General features: G+C 41.4%; 1 protein-coding gene across 2 annotated transcripts in view; it reads right to left on the bottom strand.

The window, feature by feature from the left end:
* The window catches only part of FSTL5 (follistatin like 5), an 841,716-nt gene extending 821,736 nt beyond the window's left edge, over window positions 1-19,980 (bottom strand). The window contains exon 1 of one of the 2 annotated variants that reach the window (XM_089670377.1): window positions 19,443-19,980. The gene's annotated coding sequence lies outside the window, so the exon portion shown is untranslated. The remainder of the gene's footprint in view (window positions 1-19,442) is intronic. The other variant, XM_089670378.1, reaches the window with a different exon arrangement.
* Between the last annotated feature and the right edge of the window lie 5,732 nt (window positions 19,981-25,712).

Raw genomic sequence — 25,712 nt, 5'->3', positions numbered from 1 at the left:
AGTCTCCACTTTGTGCGTGGAGTCGTATTGAACTACAAGCTATCATGCATCTGGTCTTAGTGCCACACACACAGACAACACGAGATACAGCAAAGCCAAAGCTCAGGAGCTGCTGTCAATCACTACTGTGAAGGAGAAGCGGGCTTTAGGTTTTGTGTCTCTTGTGCTGCCTGTGTGTTCAGCACTGGAAGTGGCTACATATAAGGCTGTAGTTCCATATGGGAGCATGTACAATGTGGAGACTCCTCCGGGACTCCATAGATTCTGGCAGGCATAGATGGCACCCACATACCTGAAGTCAGGCAGCACAGAAGGGTACAGTATGAGGAACAAGCTCACAGGAGAAAAAAAACACATGTAAGTCCTGCTATCAGCATCTCATTAAAAATGTTTTTATTTATGCTCAGGAACAATACTTACTGGCAGCACATTGAGTTCTTGGTCTCCCCCCTACTCCCCTTCCAACCTGCTCATTGGAAGCAGCACTGCCAGCAGGTCAATGACAAGGACAAGAACAGAACCACCTGGCATTTTGACAGTGTCCTGGGCAAGCATTATTTTTTATTGCATCTACATGAACTGCTGGCTGGATTTATTGAGATGGTCCGTCAGTAATATTGTGATTTATTTCACGTATGTGGTTTCTCTAAGTGTTTGCATATACAATATTTAATGTATATATTTTGGCACTATGTACCTCAAAGTTGTACTAAAATGACCAAGGTCCAAAAGAATAATGGAATTTCATTTCTGCTTTTGTGACAAAACACATGAACGTAGAGTTTACTTATCATTGGAGTGCTGGTGCATCTTATTGTTTGAAGACAACATTCTTTTTAGGTATGAATTTTAAAGTGTCCAAACACACAACTAAAATATGTGCCTGACAACTAAACAGGAAAAACAAATGTACGTTTGTTCTGCTGATTTTTTGATCCGGATGTCATAGCCAGACCCTTATCCATTAAAGCAAAAGTAAACCCTCCTATCTTTTTTTAACTAAGGAACCTGCCATCTTAGAGATCTTCAACTGCCATGATGCTGCACATGTGATCAGTTATGACTCCAGCCCTTTGATTGTTTGACAGTTTGATTGAAAGCATGAGCAAATGTGACAGTTATTATCCCAACACGTGTCAGGAGTGTAACTGTATTTTGAAACTGTTAAATTGATGGGTTTAGTTCCTCTTTGACTCCCCTGAACTTACAGTAAAAGACCCCAGATAAGATTATCATTGGGTAGTGATGGGGCAACAGTTCCCAGATGAAGTCCTCTCTATGATATCTTCCCCAATCAGTAAGCTGTTAGATTTACAGAAAAAAATGCGGTTGGCTTGCAGTGCTGCTTTTGCCTCTCCTAACATGAATAATATTTAAAGATATACTGTATTTTTTAAAATATTTTTTTTATTACGTAATTACATTGAATGGGAATCGTTTATATCTATCTATAGATGCACATGACTATTGCACCAGAGATAGGCTTGTCCACTCCCCATTACCACCATGACCATTCCATACAAACCCCCCTTTCCCCTTAACCAATTATACTTACAAAACACATGACACCAATTTTGGAGTAAATGGCCAACATGGCCTTTTATTAACAACACAAATTTAAATACACCAACCATTCCTTATAACAGAAACCCAAAGAATTGTTGTTGGTCTTCGAAGGCACCCCCAAACAATCCGAAATGCACCTGCGGACAACCATATACACTATGCCTCCAGCCGCAACCAACCAGCTTGGAGACAACCATACCGTCCGCAGTGCAGCACCACCACCATCCAGTTAAACCTTGGTTAACTGGGAATGTCCCCGGGCATCCCATACCATCGATGGGTCCCACACCATTGTTTTTACCTTCCAAGATAAGAACCGCCTCCAAAGACCAAAAACCGCCCAGGAACCAACATAACCCCCCTTTACCTGGAGGGACCCAATACTCACCAAAAGCAGGGAGGGTGGGAGGGAAGCTCACACTCCTGACTTCCAGCTCAACTGACGCCCCCTCACTGAAACCCCCCACCCTAAGGTGCAGGAAACCCCACCTACTCTCAACCTTCCACCAACCAAATACCCCCACTATCAAAACAAACCCCTTGGATCTGCCTTAACCCTTTCTGTTCCTCCTTCCCCACTCTGGGCCTAGTCATGTATGCCCTGCGCCATTTCTTCTTTCTTTTTTGCTACGGGCATTTCTTTTCAGCACTGGGATAACACTAAGGACTCATGTACACGGGACGTTTGGAAAATCTTCTGAACAATAGAAACTGACTGGAAAAACGTAGGTTAAAAAACATCAGTTTGCATACCGCGTTTATGCGCATTTATGTGCGTTTGTGTTTAGAAGCATTTTTAAAAGATAACCTCAGGAGACCTTCCTAAATGCCCAGAATGCACTGAAAAATAGTAAATAATTAACTAGTTCAGACATTTTGAGAGGAATAGAGAGAGCAGAAGCAGAGAGAGCAGTATGTGTTGAGATGACCTGTCTTTTCTGGTTGTATTCACTATGGATCCCATCATGAACATAATGCAGCACGTTCTACCATTTTTTCCTTCATGCGAAACCTGGAACTGACTGCGCTGGTGTGCTAGGTCCATTCAAATACATGGAAAATACTTTGCATGCATTTCTGATGATGAAAAAAGGCTCTGGACAGCATCTGGATATGGAACAGTTAAAAAAATGCTTCTAAACGCAAACACTTATAATCAAGGTTAACTGTGTTTACAAGTGTTTGGCGTTTGAAACACTGATGAATCTACTCCTGAACGCAAGTTTGGTGCGTTCAAAAAAACGACTGTAAACTCAACTGCCTGTAAACGACTGTAAATGACATAGTGTACATGGACACATAGGAAAACATTAGGGAGAGTTCAGGGGCTGCTGAAAAAACCACTGAACAGCTCCTGAACGTCAGTTTATCAGCTGCAGTGTACATGAGTCCTAATACTTTACCAACTACTATATATGCCTGAAACCCAAAGTTATTGAAAGGCTTAGAGGCAGCCCCTTCAGTCCTCCCTAAAAATATCAACAACCACTATTCCATAGTAATATATATGACACATAAAAAGTGGCATTTGTAATCTATTATACAGGAGGCTGATACATATTGGTTTGCAGGCTCCAATGAATAAAAAAATAACAATGACATTGTTTTGCTACATATTAGTTCTTACGGTGTATGGAGTAATCTGTAACAGCACAGCCCTTAACCACTTGCCTACCTGGGCATGGCAGTTTTTTAATTTTTTTTTTTCAGACACATTCTTTTGCTAGAAATTACTGTAACCCCCTTCAATAAAAGTATATATTTTCTGAAAGAGAGCCTGTCTCTCAATATTTCCAGGAAAGATACACTTAAACTGTTACTAAACCCACAACAGTAAAATCAGTCTGTATATGCAGTAAAGCATGCTTGTTATACTCACTGTGGAACCTAAGGGATTAATCGTCTGCATTGTGTAAAAATGCTGTTTGATCCTTTCTTCTCTGCATCTCCTCTTGTTGAAATGACCACCTGATACAGACTGGACCTGTGGTCACATGCACATGCTCAGTTTGGTGTGTATTGCTGGATAGGTTATTTTTTTTTCTTTGGAGGGTGCAGGTGATCAGCACAGGGCGAATCAGCACTGTCCAGACAGAGGGTCAGAGGTTTCACATCCTCCTAGAGCACATCCTCCTACAAGCTTTAACCAGTGCTCTGCTGAAGTCACAAGACTACGCTAACTGCTGATGAGAAAAGGCATTTAGCCGTTTATATTTACTAAAATAATTGCATTTCCATGTTCTGTGTACTGTGGGAAACCAGATGTTGTGACTGCAGGGTCCTGGGTTTAGTTTACATTTTACATTTTTAACTTTAAATTAATTTGTCAAGTCTTAAAATTGCGCCTGTGGAATTGCAAAAAACTATGGTACCCAAAATTCTTCATACGCAGTGCTATAAAAACATTTACAGGTCACCAGTTTAGAGTTAACCGTTAATTATGGCTATAGAATTATTGTTCTAACTCTAGCGTTCACGAAAATATCTCATGTGTGGTGCAGCTGATGTTTACATGCTCACTGTAGGTTTTTATTATGGGGTGGTTAAAGGGATGACATGGGCGCTTTCCATTTTTAAAATTATTTTTATTGATTTTAAATCTTTTTTTTTTTACTTTATTGCTATCACAAAGGGGTCAATAAGCTCCCTAAGATTTAGCATGGACAGGTGACAGGTCCTTTTTATCTAGCTGACCCCCAATGTCTCCCCTGCCCTCTGATGCAGCGATTCATATCTACAATAGCCTAGTTGAGGAATGACAGCTGTGACCCCAGAAGTAATGCAATACATGTTGCTTTTGTGGTCATTAGTCGCAGGAGGGATCAAGGAACAGATGATCTCTGTGCTCCTCCTCCTCTTACTGGGCAAGCTGTTTGCTGTGGTCCCAGGCTTCACAGAAGAAGGGAAGAGCCCAGAAATCACCACAAGTGCCATTGATGGGGAAAGGGGGTGTGCGAGAGCCACATAAAAGAGATAAGCTACCTCTAGAGAAACCTAGACTACCTTTATTGGAAAGCCCATTGTCAGCTCTTAGAGTCAGTAACACTCTCACAGAGGTAGCAGCAGAGATGAGCTTGATTTAACCACTTTGCTACCGTGCCATTTATAAACTTACCTTGGTGAACAAGTGGTTAAAGCTGCCACTATTTTTTTTACTAGTCCCTTATATTTACAAGTTCATAGTTTTTTTCAATGGTTGTTTTTACTATCAATATACAACCTTTATTTTACAAATAAACTTTTATTACATTTAAAAAAAATCAGAGCACTATGGTTTAGCTAAAGAGGCAGGACACAGAGGGTGCCTGCATGTCTGACTGAAATTAAGGTTTAACTTTCTGATAAAGTATGGGAAATATGTACAAATTATTACAGATTATATGACACCTGTGTATCTCCTAATGATACTGAACAGGCTGTAGCACTGCAAGGCAGGCACAATGTACTTTCATATACTTTTAGATTCCCTCTTCTGGATCCTGGAAATCACATATCTTGGGCAGCTGTTTTCTGAGTAGTTCTTGGTATTGTTGTTCTCTTTACTCCACCGTATATGTGCATTTCTACTGGCACAACACTAGCAGGCAGTCATTATGGTCAAGAAGAACATGCGGGAGGAGGTAAAAAATATCAGGGGATAACTACAACGAGGCCCATAGACAAATCATTCCAAAATGCACCTGAAATTAGGTGAATGTAAGGACAGTCATCTAATAATGTTCATGGGTACTTTAACTCTTTTCAAGGATAATATCAGAGAACTGCAGGAAATAATTAAAATGTCAGACAAGCTGCTTTTTTAGTTATTTAGATAAGATTACAAGTGTCAGTGCACTGAAAAGTGACAGTTGCAATGAATGACAATAACATATACACAAATAAATGCAGTGTCAAAGTTAAATATCTCCTCATCAAATTCCAACTGATAGAAATTCAAATCAAAGCACAACTCCCAGCAACAACAAGTCAAATCATTCAGTGGATTGTCAGCACCATCCAGAAAATATTACAATAATGCTAAAATCAGGAATTCTGCTTGTTTTACCTTTACAAAGGCAGGCGGTAAGGGCCTGCTCACACTATGTGCAGTCACCTTCACTTTTCCTCATGGATAAATATAGGTAACTGCAATGACACAATGTCATGTCATATTCACACCAGAAGGCAATGTTTTACTGTGTTCCAGAGCTATGTGATATTATGCAGCATGTTTGCATAATATCACACCACACTGGATGGTCCTGCATGCCACCGTATGGTAAAGCGCAGTGCATCACGCTGCTGTGAATTGACATGAATGAAGTGTCCCTTTGTGCACGTCACATAAAGCTCACTCAAAAAGAAGGAGCTGTGTGATGCAATAAACCGTATATCACACCGCCCCCTACTGCATGGCTCCGCAGATCAAAATGCTGGTGCCCAGGGGCAGACTGACCATTTGGAAACTCGGGCACTGCCCGAGGGCCGGGGTCAGTAGGGGGCCCCATGAGATGCCCCTGGTACCTTTTTCATAGGCTTTTTTGAGTTTGGGCAAGGACACAGGGGCCCCATGAGTTGTCAGTCCACCCCTGCTGGTCTCCTCAGCGTTTCAGGCCTATGGGCTAATGTGAAAGGGCCCTAAGAGCCACAGTGTACAATAACATAATGTTCCTGCTCATGTCTTCACTGCACTCCCCTTCCTGATCTGTAGTAAATAAACATATAGTAAGTCTATTACTATAGAACACAAGTGCCTGCTTACCGCCTGTCAGATTCCCTCTGGAGAGAGTTCCTGAACATGGATCATTCTTCAGAGGGTACCACATGTGTGAACGAGTCCTAATAGTAAATGCCCTGCTACTAACTTTATGCAGAGGTCTTATTCAGCTGACAATCAATCACATGCTAAGCACATTTTGATGTAGAACTCCAGATTTGTTTTTACATTTTCATATTCCCTGCATTAGATTTTCTGGAGTTTCATTTTAAAGCTGACGTTTAGGTATGGAAATTTTTACATAGTTGCTATTCCATCCTTCATTGGTGTAAGAACAGGTTGTACTGCACAACTGCAGTCTAGTTTGCAGAGATCTGCCAGTGTAGTACTGCAATGTGCCTGGATCAGAAAACTAAACTGAGTTTAATATCTTTGGCAAGTGAAAAATTTAACATTTACAGTATATATATTAATTTACATTCACCCTATAGTAGTTTTACTGCTACAAGGTGGCTCTCCTGTACAAAATCACGTATTTATATACGTGATTCTGCACTTCCAGCTCACGAGGGTGCACATCGCCAGCAGATCACTTCCACTGTAAACTGTCGCAGTCTGTGAGTCCTGGCAAATTCACCGGCACCGATCGTCGGGCAGGCAGGAAGAACAGTGCCTATGTTTACACAGGCACAGCTCTGTTGTGACAGGGGAAAGTGATGGATCATGTGTCCCTGGACAGCTGGGAACACAATCCATTAGGATAGTACAACCCCCACCATCCCTAAATTAACCCATTTTGGAAAGTAGACAACTCAAGGAATTTGATAAGAGGAATGGTTAGTTTTTTTCAGAAATCGTTTTTGTCACAGGGTTTTGAAAAAAAAAGAAAAAAGAAAAAAAGAAATAATACATTTTTGTTTTCTTTATTAATTTTCCAAAAACTTGTGGCAACAAATGAGATCTGCAAAATACTCACCATGCCCCTTAGCAAATACCTTGGATTGTCTACTTTCTAGAAAGGGGTTATTTTGGAGGTGGGTGCTTCTACTATCCTGGCATTTCAGGGCCAACATTAGAAGCTTATGCCACACATCACCCACTCTTCTAACCACTTGAAGAACAAGACTTTTCTGATACTTTTGTTTACATGAAAAACCAATTTTTTTTGCTAGAAAATTACTTTGAACCCCCAAACATATATTTTTTTTAAAGCAATGGCCCTAGAGCAGGCATGTCCAAAGTCCGGCCCGCGGGCCATTTACGGCCCGAGGGTCCGTTTAATACGGCCCTCCATGTCAGTGTGTCAGTGTGTCTTATGGAGCGAATATGGAGCGGCCGGTCCGGTATTTCCACCGCGGCCGTGTCAGAATACCGTGTCAGCTCTGCAGCGGGACCTTACCTGTTCCTCTATCCAGCGGCGCGCTGTCTTCCCGGCTTCTGTAGTGTGGGCGCTGGGCATGACAGCCGGGTGCCAAGTGCGCATGCGCATGAAGCGGTGCTTTTTGTGAATGGTAAGGCGGTACCTGGGACACATGACAGATCCCAGAAGCCGCCAGACCAATCACAAAGCGCAAGTGCTTCTCGCTCATGCGCACTGGGCACCCGGCTGTCATGCCGAGTACCATTACAGAAGCCGGGAAGACCTGGATCGAGGAACAGGTAAGATCAAAGAACAACTGCGGAAGTAAGAGCGGGTACCTGTCAAATTCAGGTACCCGCTCCCCACCTCCCCAAAGGTCAGCAGTCATCTGTACTGTCCGCAGTCTCTGGTCATCCCTGTGCTGTCCGCAGTCTCTGGTCATCCCAGTGCTGTCCGCAGTCTCTGGTCATCCCTGTGCTGTCCGCAGTCTCTGGTCATCCCTGTGCTGTCCGCAGTCTCTGGTCATCCCTGTGCTGTCCGCAGTCTCTGGTCATCCCTGTGCTGTCTGCAGTCTCTGGTCATCCCTGTGCTGTCCGCAGTCTCTGGTCATCCCTGTGCTGTCCGCAGTCTCTGGTCATCTCCTGTACTGTATCTGCAGTCCATTAGTTCAGAATTTTTTTTTTCCTGTTTTCTGCCTCTAAAACCTAGGTGCGTCTTATGGTCAGGTGCGTCTTATACGGCGAAAAATACGGTAACTTGGCATAAAATAATTTATTTGCATTTAATTGTAATGGTTCAAAGAATGTTTGGAAAAATATTCTGCCCTCCACCATGTTCACTTCATCCAATCTGGCCCTCTTTGAAAATAGTTTGGACACCCCTGGCCCTAGAGGATAAAATGGTGGGTTCGGCAATTTTTTCAAATGCTATTTTAAAAAAAATACACTTTTTTGAATCTTAATGCACATAAACACAATATATTGCACAATTGTTTGATAAAATATAAAAGATGATGGTACACTGTGTAAATAGATACCAAACATGACATGCTTTAAAAATGTGTATGCATGTGCAATAGGATCAAAATACGTAAATTTTCAACATCGATAGACAACAGTTTAAAAGCCTTTACAGGTCACCACTTTATATTTACACAGGAGTTCTAGTGCTAGAATTACTGCCCTCGAGCTAACGTTCACAGTGATACCTCACATGCATAGTGCAATCTTCGTTTACACACCAACACTGCACCGATGCTTGCATTTGTCTTTGTGCATGAGCAAGGGAAGAGGGGGGCGGGAGTTTTTTTTTTTTAATTATTTTTACATTGTCCTTTTCTTTTTTTTAATCACTTTTATTGTTATCACAGGGAATGTAAATATCTCTTGTGATAGCAATAGGCAATGACATGTGCTCTTTTCTGAGAAATCTGGGGCCTATTAGACTTTAGATCCCTCCTCTGCCCTTAAAGCATCTGATCACACCATAATCGGTGTGATCAGATGCTTTCCCAATTTAAAAATGGCGCTGTTAATATCCGGGTAAACGAAAATGATGAAATGCTCGTAGCTTCTGATCTCTTAGGCCATAGAGGTGTTTGGAGCCATTCCGGTCTCTGATCAGCTCTATGGTCAGCCAGCAGAACTACCGGCTGCATTCTCGGATTCCCCTGTGGGACGGGAGAGCCCAAGAAAACCATTGAAGGTTTGTATGTGTGTGGGGGGGTCCCATCCCGCTGCTTGTAAAATGATCCAGCAGCTAATTAGCCACTAGGATTGCTTTTACATGAAAGCTGACTGCAAGTAAAAAAAATTATACTAGGATGATGCTTGTACCTGCAGACATCATCCCAGTATAACCACTCAAAGTCCAGCAATGTACCAGTATGTTACTGGTCCTTGTTGGGCATACTGTATATGTAACAGCAGAGAACATGGGCATATAATGAATTGGGTCTGTGGACCAATATGACCGTAACTCATTCTTTTCTGTAATGCCCATCTTGAGGGATAGGCCCCAAAAAGTTTTAAATTCCGAAACCGTGATAGGGTTTCCATGCAAATTGCCTGGCAATTGGATTCTGAATAACAGAGTTGTTACAGCACCATAAACGTATTGGAGCATAGGTGTCCCCTTCCTCCACTGTTAAAGTAATGTTCACATGGTGAGACCATGTGAATGGAGGAGGCGGACACCCTCTGCAGTAACCACTTGTCTACAATAAAAACTGTAGATCTATATAGGAAAAGAAGTGCCTTTGCGAATAATGTTTGAATGATGTTTCACTGGCATGGAGGCAACGCCAGGCATCATATGCATCCTCCCTCTGAAGGAGGCTGTTTAGACCTGGGAGAAGATGTCAAGACTGAGATTCACCATCATCATGTTAAAATTGCAGCACAGCACTAAGTTCCCATGTCACATCTTTGAAATTTTGATGAGAATTGGGAACATATACTGTTACCAGCGTACAGTATATGGTTTGTTATTAATAGGCAGAATAATAAATCTCCCTTCAGGGTCAAGAACTGAGTCTTTAAGATCAAAGGATACTGAGTCTTTCACCACCATGACTAGTATTTTTTGGCAGGGATAGATGCCAGGAAGATATGTGGGAAATTTTTGTGGGTGAATTTGGGCGTAGAGTCCAGATGAAAGTACATTTTTTGTACTGCTACGGTGTCTGTGTTGTTGTGTAGAGAATCTTGCCAGGGAGACTGCCATTTAACCAAATCGTTGAGGCCCTTTGCATTTATTGAGAACAATTTAAGTCCCATAGTGAAGTGACGAGATGATATAGTGGTAGGCTTAGATAGATAAGCGGTGAGAGGACAGAATGCACGAATGATCAGATGAGTTTGTGTGTTGACATGGAGAGTCAGTAGGCTGTATATTTGTTGTTAGCAGAAGTGTAAGCAAAGTGCGATGTTGAGAGTCTCAGGAATGGGAAAGAGGTAGAATGGTAATCCAAACATAGCTGCACATCCTACTCCAATGGGGAGTAGGAAATAAGTGGTAGAAGTACGGGCCAACATGTGTAGGGTACAACTGGAACTACAGTGTCTGTGATAAAAAAGGTGGCCCGCCAAAACTTTTTTTTTGTTTTTAAATGCAAAAGAAGTCTTATATACCTATGGCTCCTGCTGCTGCCTGAGTCTACTACTCACCTAGGTGGATGCAGCATGGATCCAATGCTGTGTCTGTCCCTTGCACTTGTCCCTTACTCTGCACTGAGAACTGAGTGATCAAACAACGCTGATCACTCATTTCTTCTCTCTGCTCTGAACAGAAAGCAGTGACTGTCAGTCATAGACTCTCTGCTCTGCCTCTCCAGTGCTCACTAGAGTACCAGGCTGGGGAAGGAAGAGAGCAGCTGAGCCAGCTGCTGGTCCAGCCATCTGGGTATAGGGTGTTGGTTTTTGTTGTTTTATTAAAAGTTGAACTTGAATGGGAATTGGAGCAAGTAGAATACTCCAGTAACTTGCTGTAACAAACTTTGAGGATGCTAACTTGCTTCCTGAAAGTTAGAACACTTGAAACTTTGGACACTGTCCCTGTGCAGTAGAAAACAGGTTCTGCAAAGCAGTAGTGAGGAGGTTAAGTTGTCCTCAGTGAACACTCTAAGCAATGGCCTCCTTGCTGTGGAATGGATCAGCTATTTCTTAGCAAACACCTAGTTGGACTTCTAACACACAATAGGGGCTGGTAGCACTCAGTCTCTATGATCTCTCCCAGCCTGCACTTGCAGAACACCTCTGGATAAATGGTTGCCTCCTACAAGTACACTGCAGGCAGTTACTCCCTGTGGTACCAGAATAAATCCTCAAATGACAGCCCTCTTAGCCAGCCTTCAACATCAAATAGCGGCCCCAGGCCTCCCAGCTTGGGCTTCCACTCAACAAGTACATGGCAGGATTGCCTGGAAGGGCAGACAAGCCCCCAGGCAATGAGGAAGAAGATGAGGCTGTTCCCCGCTCCAGAGTATTTATGCTTTCTCCCAGAATCCTCTAGGCTGACCCTCCTAAAGATTGGCTGGGGCTACATAAATATTAAGCTGCTGATTAATATGATCCCACCTCTATTACCCAGAGGTCCTCCAAGTGAACAAGGAATAGCAAGCAATGATGCAGCGCCTGGAACACAGACCAGACCAAATTAAACAAACCCAGCTCCACTGGTTACAGTGAGCTAAACAAAGTTTACTTGCACTAACACTTAACTGTAAATCCCAACAGAATTCCAGCCTCACTGGGTACAGTGAGCTAATCTAAATTTAGCTAACAGAACAAATTAATCCCATTGACTACAATGGGCCCAAACTAAATTTACCTCTCCTAGCACCTAACTAGGAGGGTGCTACAATAATAATGGAACTTATTACTTCTGGAGATAAAAAGATCATGTAAGCTAAATCTACACAGTGCGGGATCACCAGTGTGAAAAATGCATGCTTCAAGTCTTGCCTTGAAGTAATATGAAATCACTGTATTGAAGCATAATAGGAAATGTACATCCTGTGAATAAAGTCACTCTTTTAATAAATACAAAGCAGCAGCTGCTTAACAGACTACTAAACCTAAAACAGGAAGGTTACATTATGTAAAAGAAATACGTATTCAGGGAGATGTGTGAAAATGTACCCACACTTGCACAGAAATAGAGATACTGTATTTGACAATTATGTAAGTTACTATGGAACATACTGTTCTGTGTTAACAGAAATGTTAAGCAAAGTGAGGCAATAAAATAGCACTTGGTAGTTTTCTTTTATGGGATGTCTGGACAGGTACTGGGCTGTGAGACTGAAAATATGACTCTGAACTGTAGCACCTTAATATGAAACTCTGGGCAAACAAATGGGAAAATGGAATGTATGTGTCTTTGAACTGTGTCACAAATACACAGCTATAAATGCTTATAAATGTTTGTTTTACCTGGATGTGACTCTGGGCATTAAAATTGTAATTCCTTTTTATGTACATAAGGTAGGGATGTAGAATTACACATACTATTTAAATTGGACTCAATGAGGACTTAGCTATAAAACACACAACACAAATTTTTACTATTCCCATTTTTATCATAGTGTAGCACTACCCCCTTAAGAGTTGCTAGAGATTTGGGTCCCCCTATAGTCCTGTGCAACCAGGCAGCATGCATTTCCTTCCAGCTTTGCACTCCAGAGGCAGTAAACAGTCCTTGAACTTGGTTTTTGGGATTTTATTAGGGGATTTAAACTTGGATGGAGATGAGGGATACAAGGAAAACTGAGGACAACTTCCTGGAACTATGTACAAATGCTCAGAAGAGTTCTCTTCTGTTATTGGAGAGCTAGCCAGACTCACCTGGTGTAGCAATCCCTGTATAAGGGGATCTAAAGTCTGACTCTTTAAAAAGCACTGTCCAGCTGGGGCTATTCAGGTTTCCCACCCAAATGCTCTCTCCCCTATGCTCTCATCCCATCCAAGGGGTGCAGATTTACTCACACTTCTTTAGGCTGCTTGTCAGTAGCTGCTTTCAGCCTCCTACCTCCTTTCTTAGCTCCACAGATGGTCTGCTCTCAGGGGGCCGGTGAGGTTCAGCTTTCCTTCTGTCTGCAGCTCTCCTGGAGGTAGGCCCCTACCCTGTGCCTCCTCCCAGGCTACAATCTCCAGCTCCTGCTTTCACATCTTCCACCCGAACTCTCTCACTGCTGAGCAGGCTCAGTCACTCTTAACGGCTATACTGACCCCATGCCAAGCCTGTTGCTTGGGGATTGGCCAGAATCCCTTGAGAGTGCAGACCAGCTCCTTCTCACCCCAGGTCTACTGAATTCTAGAGACTTCTCCAAGACTCTAGATCAGGGGGAAGTTCCAGAGAGCTGATCTGCACAGCCTCTCAGCCCTGACCTAAATTTGACCCTCTGACTATTGCACAGGCTCTAACTAAAAAAATAATCAGCCAGCTCCCCCTAGCTTTCCTAGGAGGGTGATACACAATACTTTAAAAAAGTTACAACTTTTACTTAGCCAATGTGAGAACCTGTTAATTTTGAGCACCCACTCAAATGTAAAGCATACAACTTTTCATTGTACATGATTGGATGACTGAAACAAACATAGCTTCACATGAACATAATACTCCTTTATTGAATCAAAGTAAAGTCTTTGAAAAGCTCTGGATAGCAGTGTACCTGACTGTAACTACAACATATCTACATCAGGCCATATAGTTGATAAAGGACTCAGAATGAGTCCCAAATGCCACCTGTATCCAAAAGCTTAATGGTTTATGCAGGCAGCAGAGGAACCTGCAGAATATATAGGATAAAATAATGCACATACTGTATAGGTAAAGCTGGTGGTAAATGGGAGTTGGACCATGAGGCAATATATTATATATATTGAGCCAATCAGCTTCCAGGTTTTTTTTAAAAGCTTAATTGAACAAGATGAACTTAGAAGCTGATTGGCTACCATGCACAGCTGCACCAGATTTTACACTCTCCAGTTTTAGTAATTCAATTCCAATATATTCTTGTATAATTATTTCTGTCTTTAATTTGGCGTTGGTATTTATTTTAATTTTGTTCTCTACATAAACCTCCCAACTTCTTCTTGGGCATCAGAAATGTGAAAAACATCTTTAGTGTTGGGGTAGTATTTTATGATCTTATGAAACATATCCTTTGAAAGCCAACCCATCTTTAATTTATGTCTAAAAGCCAAGGTCTCTATTTATGCTTTATTTTGGCTGTAACGACCTTCCTCAATATAGAGTTCTTTTGTGATACAACTCCTTAAGCAGAACTTATCATATAGCATATAATTTTTTTTTGGGGAGGAGCGAGTACCGAGTTTTGACAGGTACCTGCTCCTCGGCGATCCGAGTAGATTTTCTCCCCCCCCCTCCTTCCCTGCAGTCTTCTGGGACACATCATAGGTTCCAGAAGACTACGGGACCATTCACAAAGTGCAGCATGGCTTGCGCATGCACAATGGGCAGCAAGCTATGAAGCCAAAAGCTGCATGTGGATGGCCACAGTTAGGATGCTGGTGACAAGAATCGGAAGGGTAGTGAAGGACTAGCACGGGTGAGGACAGCGCTGGACCCCTGGACAGGTAAGCTGCTGACTTTTAAATTTTTTTTGGTTCAGAGCGAACAACTGCTTTAAGCACAGTAAACCATATCAACTCACTCAGCCAATGTCAGGTCAGTTCATGATGGATTCTGATTTGATGCTATTGGTTACTGCACTAAAATAGAAGAACTCTTCAATGAATATAGACATAACAGGTCACTGTTAGAAAAAAACAAAACTGCTAAAAATGGCAACAAGAGTATATTTACTCATCAGCTGAAATCTAGTAGTATGAGAACAATGGTGTATAAAAACCAAGCCAGTAGAATACACAGAATTTCCAAGCACAATTAATTATTTTGCAGTTCCTTTTTTATTCCAGCACTGCATATCACACCTGCATGTCAATCTTTCACCTTCCAGTGCCTTTGCATGGTCCATATGTTATTTCACTCTCCAGCATCTTGATATAATCCCTACAGGTATAATCCACACTGCCAGCACAGTGAAAACAATAAACTGCAGGATATAAAGCAAAAAACTGAATACTGTAGGTGGTTTGATATCCAGAAGTACGAATGCTTCTTTTATGTTGGCTCTCCTTGACTTTATCACTCTGCAGCTTGACCCCAGCTTGTCTGATCTATTCCTCTAACCTCTTGCCTCACCATCTGTCTCTTGTGAGAACTGATAGTTCTAATGCTTATATTATTGTTAATCCATAGTCTAGACAATATTTTCCACAGCTGAAGTAACTAGCAGTACTTGCATTACTATTATGCTTATAAAATGTTAGTATAGCTTAAAAAAATAAATATATATATATATATATATATATATATATATATATATATATATATATAAAATCAAATAAAAAACAGTAGTCATCAAAAAGAGATAAATCATCCAAAGTTATTCCAGTGATTGTTACACTTGTATACAATGCAATTTATGAGTTGGTTACCAAACAGAATCTAGCTTTTGGCATTTTTAGTAAAGAACATCTGACATTAGGAACACCTGAAGGCTGCAATTGAAGGGTGACCCCCTCATGACAAATTAGTCACCTATCTATCATGTTGACTCCTTGCATCATTCATTCCATCTCTGAAGACATTAATAACAGCCAAGAAACATATTCATATAAAGACATCTAACTTTTTGCCAACTTACTTATCTGTGCACTTATTCCAGGCCACTGACTCAAAGTATTCAATTTAGTGCAACAGCATAACAGTCACAGAACCAATATTTCAAATGCTAATTAGCAACAGGGGCATTTAAATTCCTTTTACAAAAGGCTTAAAATATAACAAAACACCCCAAAAAATTTATATATTGCAGCTTACCAGTCTTTAGGTGGATGGTTGCAATAGTTTTCTTGTGTTTTGCAATTTTTTTCACCTTTTTTTTTTTTTTATTCCTATGAAAAACACTCTTCTTTCCCTGGGTAGCTACGTTCACTCCTCCACTGTATGTACAGAGTGTTGCCACACAGGCAATACTTAAACCATGCCTGCCTTTATTTATCTTCATTAAACGGGGGGAAGGTAAGTATAAGTTTATAGAAGTAAAATAAGTATAGTGTGTAGAACAACAATAGGTCTATTTTAAGCTCAACAGACATTTTCTTTACTTAGCTTGAACAAAGAAAACCAATGTAGCCACCACATCTGATGCTTGGTTCACTGAAATAAATTTCATTTTTTTCTTGGGTTTGACTATCATTTAATTTTAAGTAGGAACTGTCAAAGATGAGCAGGGCAACCAACGAAATTTACATTTTTATCTCTCAACTAGTGTACAATTGAATCTTTCCAAGGGGCACACAGCCAGTTCTCATTTCAGACAATGAAAAATGAAGATCATGTTCTCTGATTGTTAAAGATTTTAGACCGAATAAATAAATAACTAAATAAATAAATATAAACCACAGCATAGAAATGCAGAGAAAAGACATATATATATATATATATATATATATATATATATATATCTTAAAGCTAATTGAGAAAAAACTATGGTCCAAGAGGATCCAGTAGGGGATATAGTCCTACACATTATGGCCTTCTCATTATTAAACCCATTGAAATTCCCTATAGGTGGTCTCTCCTCAGTCTGAAAAGGCTTATTGAGTGCAACAACAGGTTGCAGGCAGCTTTATTGCAAAGTAGTTCTAATACAAAATACAGCTCTAGTCCACTGCATGGGAGGTTTTATATACATATCTTTGAATGTTAAGAGGTCTTTTATATTAATCAACTTGTCATTTAGATTCACTGGTCATTTAGTGTGGGATCATACAGGAGGTTGAATAAAATTCTTGCTGCTTGCAGGAAAATAGAAGGCGATTTAAGGGAGAACAGAAGCCAAGTGTTTTATTCAGTGAAAGGGTGAAATAAAAGAGTGCTCTCTGTAAAATATAGAGTAGCTGCCATTTCTTTACTGACATTCATTTGACTCAGCAAGTGAAAGCTGTGATGACTATAGATGTCAGACGTCAGCAAAGTGGCAGTCACAAAACTTATTCAGACCTTATGGGTTTAATGCTCTGTCACCTACAAATAGAGGAAATGTGTGCATCTGCAGGGAGATAAAGGTGTGCAGAGAGCAATTCAAGCATGACTTGTATCATGATGTGCTATTTAGAGGATACAACAGAACTGCTTTTTCTCTAAAGCTCACCAAACATGTGACAATTTCATTGTACAATCCTTTTTATGGTGGCCATACACACTTTGATCAATTATTGATTTCTTTGATCGATCTCTTTTGATAGAAATAATCAAACTATAGTCATTAACCTATTCAACTGATATGCCACAAAGTGGACTTTGACTGATCGTTGAAAAGCGATTACAACTTACAGTTGTAAGTGATCAATTGCATCCCTGTTTCCGCCATTTATTTTCCTAATCTGATCAATTGAAATATGATCACATTCATGACCAAAGTACCTTAGTGCATAACACTCAATAATATTCCACCCTGGCCAATCCATTCAGTTTGATCAAATCCAATCGAAACTGAGTCTAAAGTGATTAGAAGGGAGGTTATGGCTATTTGATTGCTTGTTGATTTGATTGTTTTGATTGAATCACACATCGATTGGATAAAAAGAAAAAACAAAGCATGTGTGGCCACCATTAGATCTGCTAAAAAGTATGTCTGTTTGACTGGATAAAAAAATCGTTTGGATAGTTCAGGTAGGTTTTTATACATAGTTTTAGTAAACTCAACAGATAGATATATATAATCATACATGTACATTTATTTCAGATACTCATATAGTGCTGTCAATTTATGCAGTGCTTTACATACATATATTGTACATTCACATCAGTCCCTAACACTCACGGGGTGAAAATCTCAGGTCCCTAACACACATTTATACATACACATACTAAGGCCAATTCAGACAGGAGCCAATTAACCTACCAACATGTCTTTTGAGTGTGGGAGGAAACCCATGCAAGCAGAGGGAGAATATGCAAACTTGAAGCAGGTGGTACCGTGGTTGGGATTCAAACCAGCAATCCTAGTACTGCCAAGCGGAAGTGCTAACCATTAATCCACTGTGTTGCTTTACTGTACCTAATGTTGGTAAAGCTAAAGTTGCTTGTACTGAGGTTGCCTGGTCAGACTGTTACATGTATGGTTGCCCTATCAATTGGGGTTTGCCTATTCCATCTGACATTTTTCTAAAACAATGTATAGAAGACTCTGATTGGATCCTCTGGGGCAACACCCCCACTTCTTCAGTTCTCTGCTTTTATTGAGTGTTTATGTGTTGAAGGCTTGGATTAATCTTCAGTAGTGTTAGCCGAACCACTGTGCTTGTTCCTTTGAATGCTCCTATAGAAATGGTCAAGAACCATGCTGGGATTTTCATTGCCAGAAGCCAGTTTTAATTCACTTTACAAATGAGTTTGTCACGTACATGACATACTGTATTCTCTCCAATCAATACGATTAGTGCATATCTTCTGCACAAGCCAAAAGCTTAAAGACTGCAATTATATAATGAGCAGCACACTACAGAAAGCAGTGAGCAAAAAAAAAAAAAAAAAAATCCATTTCATAACCTGCCTATAGTCCCAGCATGATCCACTTGTAATAAACTGAAATCTGCCCTATGCCCACTTCATCAAACTCAGAGACTTGTAGTCATCACAAATTCATCAGCCCATTCAGGAAACAGGAGGCTTATCATTATCACTTGTAGTATTGTGAGCATCTTGGAGCAGCTGGTAATAAAGCTGTCTATTGAGATTGCTTTCCCCCAGCTTGTGATGTGGAGAGATATAGCAGCTGACATTGTGCAGAAACAATGCACACAATCTGTGGCCCCTCTAAAAACAACCCTATACATCTACATGAGACTGTTCAGTATCCCCTGCACACAATGTACAACCTGTAAACAGCAGCCTACACAACATACACAAAGTTGACAGCCCATAGCAGCACACACTGGCTGCTTTCAACTCCAGCTTTTGCTAATGCAAAGAGAATGGCAAGAGTTGAATGGAATGCTCATTAACAAAGATCTCACATCATCCTCCACCTTCTGCTCTCCATTCATGCAGCAGAGGTTGCAGATCAACTGAAACTTTTATATTAACTTCATCCGAAGTTTTGCCCACTTACAGCAGAGCTGATGGTGTCATCGTGGCACGATGTACTAATGATCAACCCCACACTAACACACTAACCTCTCCTAGGTGTCACAGCAGGGATCAGACTTTGCTAGAGCACCGTACCTGTGCTGGGTGAAGTCTTCCCAGGCGTTTTAGGGTAATCCAGGAAAAAAAAGCCACACTAAATCCAACAAGAGTGTTCAGGTAGAGAAAGATAGAAATCCCAACAAGAAGTGATGACAGCAATATCCGAGGCTAGCTTTGCTCCCCCTCGATGATCCCTATGGAGGACAGTCCCCCCCTCCAAGCAGTGTCCGGGGCTGCCCGCTCTTCTTCCAGTGTGCAGGGGTCAGGAGATGGCAGCTGGCTGACCGCCAGAGTTCAGAACCAGCAGAGAAGTGGACAGCGCCTGTACAGCGCTACTCCCCAGTCAGTCTCCGAGCCAGGATGAAGCCATGCCCACTGCCTCCGATCTGCTCTTCTCAGGGACCTCCCCGCCTTGGTACACACGTCATTTCAGCTGTCATTCCATCTGCTTCTTCACTCTTTAACATGTTTCATGTAAGCTCTTCAAGTGTGAGCTTCCCTGGCAGCACAAGGGTGAGAGCAAGGCTGGATTGGGATGCAGAGGAGGGGACTGGAGAGCTCCATTGTCATCCACCGTTTAGGAGTGCTTTAAAGTCACATTAAACGCTCAGCTTTCTGGAAGCACGTTCAGCAGATGATTTAATCATTTACGAAGTATGCAGCGTCTTTATCTTTTAATCCTTGCCTGTGTTCCTGCTTAAAGGGGTAGGGAACTCCTGGAAAAAAGTCTCCCTGCAAGTGTCACTAAACCCACAACATACAAATCTATCAATAAATGCTGTATTACATGATATTCATACTGAGTCACTATGACATTTATTTTCTGCAGGCTGCACAAAAATCTGGTTCCTGCTGTTGTCTATCTCCCCCCTTCTGTCCATGTTCCCAATGCAGCTGGGGTATAGAGTCTTCTATACATTGTTTTAGAAAAATGTCAAATGGAATAGGCAAACCCCAACTTATAGGGTAACCAAGCATGTTACAGGATGACCATACGACCTCAGTACAAGCAACTTTAGCTTTACTAACACATCGTGCAGCCATGCAGCACGGTGGCTTAATGGTTAGCCCTTCCACCTTGCTTTAATAGGGTAGCTGGTTCAAATCCCAGCTAAATACAATGGGATGTTATATCTTGATTGATGGAGGCTTTACCTTCCCATTATGTTAGAAGGGCATGGCAGCCTGTGACTGGCAGAAATCTGCCAAACCATGTTATTGCCAAAAACAAACAAAGATTTGATTTCAATTATATCTTTGTATGACAATTTAAAACAATTTGTTGATAAAATTTTGTTTACCCTTTAACATGTTTCATGTAAGCTCTTCAAGTGTGAGCTTCCCTGGCAGCACAAGGGTGAGAGCAAGGCTGGATTGGGATGCAGAGGAGGGGACTGGAGAGCTCCATTGTCATCCAACGTTTAGGAGTCCTTTAAAGTCACATTAAACGCTCAGCTTTCTGTAAGCACATTCAGCAGCTGATTTAATCATTTACGAAGTATGCGGCATCTTTATCTTTTAATTCTTGCCTGTGTTCCTGCTTAAAGGGGTAGAGAACTCCTGGAAAAAAGTCTCCCTGCAAGTGTCACTAAACCCACAACATACAAATCAATCAATAAATGCTGTATTACATGCTGTTCATACTGACTCACTATGACATTCATTTTCTGCAGACTGCACAAAAATCTGGTTCCTGCTGTTGTCTATCTCCCCCCTTCTGTCCATGTTCCCAATGCAGCTGGGGTATAGAGTCTTCTATACATCGTTTTAGAAAAATGTCAAATGGAATAGGCAAACCCCAACTTATAGGGTAACCATACATGTTACAGGATGACCATACAACCTCAGTACAAGCAACTTTAGCTTTACTAACACATTGTGCAGCCATGCAGCACGGTGGCTTAATGGTTAGCCCTTCCACCTTGCTTTAATAGGGTTGCTGGTTCAAATCCCAACAACAGCACCAGCTAAACACAATGAGATGTTATATCTTGATTGATGGAGGCTTTACCTTCCCATTATGTTAGAGGGGCATGGCAGCCTGTCACTGGCAGAAATCCGCCCACAGCATGTTATTGCCAAAAACAAACAAAGATTTGATTTCAATTATATCTTTCTATGACAATTTAAAACAATTTGTTGATAATATTTATGTTTACCCTTTAACATGTTTCATGTAAGCTCTTCAAGTGTGAGCTTCCCTGGCAGCACAAGGGTGAGAGCAAGGCTGGATTGGGATGCAGAGGAGGGGACTGGGGAGCTCCATTGTCATCCACCGTTTAGGAGTGCTTTAAAGTCACATTAAACTCTCACCTTTTTGTAAGCACGTTCAGCAGCTGATTTAATCATTTACGAAGTATGCAGCGTCTTTATCTTATAATCCTTGCCTGTGTTCCTGCTTAAAGGGGTAGAGAACGCCTGTAAAAAAAAGTCTCCCTGCAAGTGTCACTAAACCCACAACATAAAAATCTGTTAATAAATGATGTATTACATGATATTCATACTGAGTCACTATAGGATTTATTTTCTGTAGTCTGCAAAAAAATCTGGTTCCTGCTGTTGTCTATCTCCCCCCTTCTGTCCATGTTCCCAATGCAGCTGGAGTCTTCTATACATTGTTTTAGAAAAATGCCAGATGGAATAAGCAAACCCCAACTTATAGGGTAACCACGCAGCTCCATGCACACTGGGCGGTTTGATAATGCTGGTAATGTGTTTTTTAGCTTTTTTTAGCGTTTTTGCATTACCGTTTAGCAGAGTTTTTCCGCTTTTGCGTTTTTAGCGGGGTTTTTTTACCAAAAGAAATAAATTTTGGGGGACAAAAACATAAAAAAACACCATTTTAACATGTTGTGCCACGTTTTTCAGCGTTAGTGCATTTTTACAGCTAAAAACTCCTCTAGAAACCCACTAGTCCTGGGTGTTTTTTTCCAGCCAAAAAACGTCCCAGCCAAAAAACGTTGATTACAGTCTATGTGTGCATGGACACATAGGATAACATGCTGGGGGGTTTACTGGCTGTAGAAAAAAACATCAAAAGCCAAAAACAGTAGCTGTAAAAACATCAAGTGTGCATGAGGACTACATGTTACAGGATGACCATACGACCTCAGTACAAGCAACTTTAGCTTTACTAACACAATGTACACTAAAGCAGCACGGTGGTGTAATGGTTAGCTCTTCCACCTGGCTTTACTAGGGTTGCTGGATCAAATCTCAACCATGGCCCCAGCTAAAGACAATGGGGGCAGGATGTTATATCTTGATTGATGGAGGCTTTACCTTCCCATTATGCAAGAGGGGCATGACAGTCTGTGATTGGCAGAAACTAATAAAGATTTGATTTCAATCATATCTTTGTATGACAATTTAAAACAATTTAGTGATAATATTTATTTTTACTCTGTATCCCAAAGACTTTTTTTTACTTTGAACATGTAACTAGCAGCAGTGGACTAGAAGCTCCTGCTGCCACTGTTTTCCTGCAGACAGGCTAGGAAATATATGGGTTTATGTGACAGCTATACATCAATTAGGATAAAAGCACTTTTTTAAGAATTAGAATAATTACAGTGCCATCATCCACATACAGAAAGAGAAGGGACAATGTAAATTAAACAGTGGGGGTTGTTTACTAAAACAGGAGAGTGCAAAATCTGGTGAAGCTTTGCAAAGAAACCAATCAGCTTCCAGGTTTTATTGCCAAAGCATAATTGAACAAGCTGAAGTTAGAAGCTGATCGGCTACAATGAACAGCTGCACCAGATTCTGAGTGCTTCAGTTTTAGCAAATCTTCCTCAGTGTGTGTATGGTATCACTTTAAAGTAGTAAACGGCCTGAAAAAAACCCCCAAAATAATGGGCTTCCTGCAGGTTTACATCATAATGTGCTAGTATGCACCGCATACTTGTATATTATGACATACTTACCTGTACACGGAGCCCTCCAACACCGTGCTGTCATGGCTCCCCAGCACTGCCACCTTCACCTGGTCTTCCTTCCAGGTTTGTGGGCTCCAGCAGTATAAATGGCCGAAGCCATGATGACATCCCTCCCGCACATGTGCAGGAGAGCCCTTGCCAGCAGAATGGAACTCTGAAGATCCAGCATGCTGTGCCGTCCGTTCAGACCGCATACACTGGTGACATCACCGGCTGCATGCTGTTGAATATCTCCTAAATAGTGCAAGATTAGGTGATATTCACTGTACCTAGAGGTAATCCTTATTATAGGCATACCTGTAGGTACAACTTACAAAGTGAACCTCTACTTTAAGGGCAGATTATTCAAGTATGCATCACATACAAGAATATTGTGAAAGACTAACCTTAAAACAAAGCCTTCCAGTGGTGCGCTGTCACTGCCCACAACGCTTCCACCTTCCTTCTGGGTTTACAGGCTCAGGCCATTTGAAAGGCTGCAATGATGTCACTCCTACGCATGTGCATGGGAGCCACAGGAGCCACGGCCATGGCATAGAGCTCTGAAGGGATGGCATGAGAGTTTGCACCAGGAATCGCACAGGAACTCGCTGTGCATTCCTGTGCAATTCACCTGCAGTTCTGTGTGGTGCAATTTCAGCCCATTCAAATTGAATGGGCTGATATTGCCGCACCATATCAAACGTAATGCATGCACTACTTTTGGACATTGCATAGTACTTCTGTATTATGTGATCTGGTGCAGACAAATGCACTGCTTTTGCAATCTGTGTTTGGGGTGTCAATAACTTAATATTCACACCCACTGTTGATTGCACCTGCAGTGCGTTTTGAACAGGGTGTGGGAAATGCGTATGGAACATGGGTTTCCGGCACCTCGCTGTAGTGTGAACTGGCCCTAACAACAGATACCAATGATCTTTTTAGCTATCTGTAAGAAAGGATTCCCTTCAATCCCCACAAATGTAAGGATCAGTCTTCCCTCTGACCATCACATTAATGTACTGTGAGCTGTAAATATAGAACTATTAGCAGGGGTTCACTGAAGCCAAAAAGTTATTTCAAGGGTTCATCTATGTTAAAAAGGCTGCTATAGAATCTCCCTTGTATGCAGGGACTAGAGTTGTATCTCTCTACAGTGTGTGTGTATCCACTTCCATCCTGTCTCCAAGCTAACAGAATGATTGGAGACTGCACTGTTCACTGTTAAAGTGGTTATAAAGGCTAAAGGTTGTTTACCTTAGTGAATTCTCAGCATTAAGGTAAAAAAAACTTCCAGTGCATGTGTCCCTGCACCAATCCCCAGCCATCCTTAAACACTTACCTGAGTCCTCTCTTGAACCTGCTGCTGTCAGTCAAATCCTGTGAGGAGGTATCAGGGGCATTGCCAATCAAAGCAGTGTGTGTCTATAGGCGCACACAGCCCAGGTTGGGAGCATGCTTGCATGAGTGCCCCCTCAGAAGCCTGCTTGCTGAAGGGGTACCCAAAGAATTAGAGGAGCGGGGGACTCCAGAAGATTTAACTCTTTCCTGTAAAAACCATAAGTTCAGGGAAGCAACCCTGAGAAAAAAAGAGCCTGCAGCGTTCACAGTAGTTTGTTGAGGAATGTTTACTTCCTGAATGAGTCCTTTGGGTCAAAAATCAATGAAAATCTTCAAGGAGTCCCCATTTTATTCTAAGTGACCACAACTCACCTTTCAAGATTAAGTTTATAAGCACCGACCAGTAACCTAACCTAAATTAATAAACACAAAAACGTCTTAATAGACTAAGCCAAAAATGGGTTACTCTGTAGGTCAATTGTGGTTTAAAACACCAAAATATCTTATTAGATAAAGTAATAAAAATGAATTAAATCAATATTTTGTCTAATATAATATTTTGGTTTGTCAAACCATTATGGCCTATTGTGAAAATTAGGATCCAGAAGAGATCTGATGTTGGAGGGACAAGGGGAGGGAAGGGGACTGGCAAGCAAGGGTTAACAATGGAGCTGAGGTAACGGTCCCTGTAGGTGGAAACAGTGCCAATGAGGGACCTGAATTGGTGGATTCAGGTAACCATAACTGTTTTCAGCAGGTAAGAAAAACTTTACACATAGCAGGATGGTTTAGAACAGAGGTCTCCAAACTTTTCAAACAAAGGGCCAGTATACTGTTCTGCAAACTTTAGGAGGGCCAGATTAGGGCCAGTAAAAATAGAAAATGTTCTGGCCCCAGCATCAGTGAGAATAAACATGGCCACAGGGTTGCTGGTCAATAGGAGGAGGAGTAGTGCCCCACCATTGGTATTAGTGGGAAGAATAGTACACCATTATTGGTTTCATGGGAAGAAGTACTGCCCCATTGTTGGTCTCAGTGGGAG

This window comes from Staurois parvus, unplaced genomic scaffold, assembly GCF_062004578.1.
Source record: "Staurois parvus isolate SC_StPar_1 unplaced genomic scaffold, SC_StPar_1.0 ptg000090l, whole genome shotgun sequence".
NCBI classification, from domain to species: Eukaryota; Metazoa; Chordata; class Amphibia; order Anura; family Ranidae; genus Staurois; species Staurois parvus.
The sequence above is the reverse complement of the archived record's forward strand: the minus strand, read 5'-3'. Positions and strand labels throughout refer to the sequence as shown.